This window comes from Nannospalax galili, unplaced genomic scaffold (genome assembly GCF_000622305.1).
Source record: "Nannospalax galili isolate Female #2095 unplaced genomic scaffold, S.galili_v1.0 scaffold302, whole genome shotgun sequence".
NCBI classification, from domain to species: Eukaryota; Metazoa; Chordata; class Mammalia; order Rodentia; family Spalacidae; genus Nannospalax; species Nannospalax galili.
The window spans coordinates 3,852,666-3,858,141 of record NW_008350120.1 but is presented as its reverse complement, the minus strand read 5'-3'; the positions used below and the strand labels follow the sequence as shown (position 1 = coordinate 3,858,141).

General features: G+C 49.5%; 1 protein-coding gene across 1 annotated transcript in view; it reads right to left on the bottom strand.

Moving 5' to 3' along the window:
• Window positions 1-5,476, bottom strand: part of Dpp6 (dipeptidyl peptidase like 6) — a gene marked incomplete in the record, with an annotated part of 754,370 nt that overhangs the window by 186,774 nt on the left and 562,120 nt on the right.

Here is a 5,476-nt window from a genome sequence, read left to right as displayed (position 1 = left end):
GTCAACTGAGGAAATCAAGCATTTTTTTTTTTCTGGGTTAGGGTTCTGCTATATGTCCAAGAATTTCCTTTGAATTCATCATGTATCCAAGGCTGGCCTCAAACTTATTTTGATGTTCTTGTGTCAGCCTCCAGAATGATAAGTTTACAACTGTTCAGCACACACAAAGATAGTGATTTATTGAGTTGACTCATTTTACACCCTAGCTTTCTGACCAGGCCTCCATCACTTTCCTAAGCACACAGATGAGAACCAATGGGCCGATTCGCCCTGGGTCCAGCACCAACTAGGTGTTGGCTCAATCCCTTCTACACTTTGTGAGGAAAATTTCCTTTGGAAGATGCAGCCCTGGGTCACACGAGGAAGACCTAGGAGGAGAGGGATTTAAGTTGGGTTCTCTCCAGCTCCAGCATCCTCTTTCCAACCAGCTAGCCTGGGTGGGTCGCCAAGCTGCAACTCTAGTTCTCAACCACTGTTGCCTGGGAAGGAGTGGTGTGAGAACTGAAACACAGATGATGAGATCATGGGAAGAGCAGAATCTGCAGGGAACTGACCTCACAGGTCACTCTGTGCAGGTTGGCTGTGCTGCCCCCAGGATCCAGGAGTTGATGTGTGGGGACCTAAAGGCCCTGCCTTGCAGAGGTCCGAGAAGAAGTTACTGGGGCGCAGACTGACTTGTTTTGAAAGTCTGAAGGATACTTCCGCACTGCTGAGGAGTGCATGATCAGCGCGTGACCATCCTTAAGATACACCCTGAGGGGGGAGGGGGGAGTTCCAGGTGCCTTTATAAGCTCTGTAACACCTGCGATAAATGAGTCCCTGCTTGACTAGGCTCCCCATTGCACCTGATTGTCCCCAGTACTGGGGGTGGAGTGGGCTGGTGAATGGTGCGCTTACTCATCCCCGATCATCACTGCGCAGAAACGCTGGTTTGAACCCCAGGCAACTGGCGCCCAGCGTGGCTCTCAAAGGAAGGCGAAAAGAAGAAAAGAAAGAAAAATAACGGATTGGGGCCAGTCAGGAAGTTCGGGGCAAGCAAGACCCTAAACATGGGTAACACAACTTTTAAGCCTGAGGACCGGGCGCTTAAAGCGCTGAGAGATATGTTTAAAAGCAGGGGATTGGATCTGTCAGATCCCGTACCTCAAAAGGTTTGGGCAGAGGCTGTTCATTTGGCTCCCTGGATACTTGGGGCTAATGTTTTACTGGGATACATGGGCATCATGGGGAGGGCTTGAGGAAGAAGGCAGAGGCAACAGAAGTGAATCCAAAAGCGGTCAAAGTGACAAGCAGCACCTCGGGCATGCCCTGGCCAGCTTCAGGGCCTCCCAGGACCCCTGAAAACAGGACGCACGGATGCCTTTCTCAGAAGGGTGGGGAGGAGCGGGGCACATGGAGTCAGCGGTGAAAGCTGCCCATGGCTCCAGTGACCTCAGGGATCAGTCCTGCTGACCACACAGCCGACTCCAGTGACCTCAGGGGATCAGTCCTGCTGATCACACAGCCGACTCCAGTGACCTCAGGGGATCAGTCCTGCTCACCACACAGCCGACTCCAGTGACCTCAGGGATCAGTCCTGCTCACTTAAAGCGCTGAGAGATATGTTTAAAAGCAGGGGATTGGATCTGTCAGATCCCGTACCTCAAAAGGTTTGGGCAGAGGCTGTTCATTTGGCTCCCTGGATACTTGGGGCTAATGTTTTACTGGGATACATGGGCATCATGGGGAGGGCTTGAGGAAGAAGGCAGAGGCAACAGAAGTGAATCCAAAAGCGGTCAAAGTGACAAGCAGCACCTCGGGCATGCCCTGGCCAGCTTCAGGGCCTCCCAGGACCCCTGAAAACAGGACGCACGGATGCCTTTCTCAGAAGGGTGGGGAGGAGCGGGGCACATGGAGTCAGCGGTGAAAGCTGCCCACCCGACCTGCCTTGAACTAACACGTGCGCAAGTCAGGGGCCCGCGCGAAAGCTGGGTGGGAGACCGCCCCCTGGCCTCCGGGTGCATTTAAAAAAAGAAAGAAAACAAAAACCAAGAAAACAAAACAAAAAATAACACCATTGGCTGTGCGCCATGAACAGCTCCGGGACAGCTGGGAAGGCCCAGTTCGGGGAAGGTGGCGGGAGATTCACCCCGCCCCCGAGTGTTACAGCCCCACGGGCAGCTGCACTTGCCCAACCCCAGGTGAGGGAGTCCTTAGTAAAGCATACAATGTTTTCACTGACTGGGGCAGATGTGGAGAAACCAAGAAGCAGCTCAATTCAAGGAACTCGTGGCCATTGCTTTCTGACAGTATTCAGACTTGTACGCTCCTTAAAGGGAGAGAAGCCCCTATCATCTTACAGCATCTTAGGGGGCACCAAGGATTGCCTGGGCTTTTATCCTAAGGCAATGCAGAGGCAGACAAGACAGGTACCACCTCTGCAACAGCCAGGGGTGAGCCCCAGGAGACTCAAGCCCAATTCCTTGTGGCAAACGGATGTCACACACTATGTAAGAAGGGAGGCTTTTTCAATACAAGTATTGCAGGGGCTGGGGAGACGCTCACTTGATAAAGTGCTTACCACACGGGCTTGAGGATCCAAGTTTAACCCTTAGCACTCATTATAAAAGCTAGGCACGGCAACACATGCCTGTGATCCTAGCACTGGGTGGGGGAGGTGGAGACAGGCAGATCCCTGGATGTCACTGCCCACAGTGGTCTGCCAAATTGGTGAGCAACAGGGTCAGTGAGAGACCCTCAAGGTCAAAGTAAGGTTGGGGAGAGGACACTGCCCACAGTGGTCTGCCAAATTGGTGAGCAACAGGGTCAGTGAGAGACTCTCAAGGTCAAAGTAAGGTTGGGGAGAGGAAGAGGAAGATGCCTGATGTTGACACCTGGCTTCCACACACCGTACACGTGTGCATACCAGTGTGCATGTGCGCACGTGTGTGCGTGTGCACACACACACACAAAAATAAATAAGAGTATCATGGAGTAAAAGGGTCCTCCATGCCCTGAACGATGGATCAATACAGTATTCGGGTCTCTGTTAGAACCTGGAACCAACAGATCCATTGTTAACCATGGGTCAAGATTTTGCCTATGTCTACCCTATAGCAGATTCAAACCCCATATGGGTGCCTGCAAAAAACAATAAGTGGGTAGGCCAGGATCTGACTGACTAGCATGACAGTCCATGGACAATAGTTCATGAGACAACATCCCTCTCTTTATTTATATCCATCTGAGGTGAAGGACCCAGTTCCTTGGCTTCACTGCCAGTCAGCCTCTTTGCCTTTCAGACAACTGGCCAGTTGGCTAAAAGGCACATGGTCTCAGAAGTATTTCAACTTGTCCTACGCCATGACTTGCTTTGTTTCTCTTGATAATGCTTATCTTTAAGTGTCTTTACCAGATAATTTGGTGACAGAGGACCCTTGGAACTGCCATGGCCCACCTCCTCATGATTACAGACTCCCCCAGGACCCCCTCCAGTTGCCCACGCTTGGCTAACCGAGTCAGGCAGAGACTAAGACTGTCATGGGATGGCATTACCCATGCGGCTGCCCTTAATCATGATGCATTTTTAGCCACGGATGGGTAAGATGTCCCATGACAAGCACTCCTAAGACAGGACATACACATGGCCAGGTGCATGATCCAGTGACGGGCAAGGCTTGGTCAGAGGTGACACAACCTAAGACAGGCAAAAATGCATAAGATTAGAGGAAGGAGACAGCCATCTCTCCTCAGGGAGCCACCTATGAGGTGGGTAACCCGTGAAATAAAGTCAGTCCAGCCTTAAAAATGAAAGGGGGAGACGTGGGGACCTAAAGGCCCCACCTTGCAGAAGTCTGAGAGGAAGTTACTGGGGTGTGGCCTGACTTGCTTTAAAAGTCTGAAGAATACTTCCGCACTGCTGAGGAGTGCATGATCAGTGCGTGACCATCCTTAAGATACACCCTGAGGGGGGAGGGGGGAGTTCCAGGTGCCTTTATAAGCTCTGTAACACCTGCAATAAATGAGTCCCTGCTTGACTAGGCTCCCCGTTGTGCCTGAGTGTTCCCGGTACTGGGGGCAGCATGGGCTGGTGAACGGCGGGCACACTTACTCATCCCCAATCATCACTGCACAGGGGTTGCTGGCTCAAACCCCCGGCACGTCATCATTTGGCGAGGATGTGGTCATAAGTCCTGATCTAGATGAAGTCATGCTCATGAGATTAGGATCCATGACTCCATTGAGGTTACTGGAAACACAATCAAACAAATTGTCAAGTGTAATCCTAGTAACCAACACATAGATGAGAAGACTATACTTTAAAAACAAAACATATTACCATAAAAATTATCCAAGGAGCACATCAAACAATAAAGTTAAACAAAAATGTGTATGCAATTTATAGAAAACTACAAAGTTCTAGTGAAAGACACTTTGGAGGGCAGGGTCTCTTAATGAACCTGGAGTTTGCCATTTTGACTAGACTGGCTGGTCAGAGGGCCTCTAGGATCTGGCTGTCTCCCACTCCCCAGCCCATGGGGATCACAGGCACATGCCTCTATACTTGGCTTTTTTATGTGAGTTCTGGGGACTCAAGCTCAGTTCTTCATACGTGTGCCGCAAGCACTCTATCCACCGAGCCACCTCCCTGGCCTCTAACATTTCTATAAAAGTAAATAAGTTTGGGAACCATGCTATGTACTGGGTAGTTTAACAGCCAACACTTATAAATTCTCCCTCTATTTATGTATAAATTTAATGTGATTTACATCAATTTCCCAAGTGTCTTTGCAGGAACTAAATAATTATAAATTGTGTGTGCACATGGATGTCTACATGAAGATCACTAAGACACAAGGAAAATATGTTTGGGGACTGGAAGAGGCAAGTACTGTAACTAAGATAAAGATAATCAAGAATGTGTGCTTTGGGGGCTGGAGAGGTGGCTCAGCGGCTAAGAGCACTGGCTGCTCTTGCAGAGGACCCGGGTTCAGCTCCCAGCACCCACATGGCACCTAACAACCATTGTAACTCCAGTTCCAGGGGATCTGACGCCCTCTTCTGGCTTCTGCAGGCATCAAATGCATGTGTTTCACTTACATATGAGCAAAATACTCATACACATAAAATAAAAATAAATTAAAACAATTTAAAGGAGTGTATGGTTTTGTTACCACCATAGTGTGGTAGGCACCAGAGAGCCCACCACCCCCAGACTTGATAGATGTCAGAGGCAGCTTTGAAGACCAGGGAAGGGAGACTGTGCCAGTAAGTGTCTCTGGGAAAAGTGATCACTCCCATGGAAACAGAAATGGAAATATGCTGCATACCAGATCCCTAAATGAGTTTCAGATGGACTACAGTCATAACTATGAAGGAGGAAATTATGAGAACGTTAGAACCTAATAAGGGGGAACATCTGTCCTCAGGGTAGGAAGGAATCTCTTTAAGAAAACAAAAGATGCCCACCATAAATGACTGCACTTCATTGAAATGA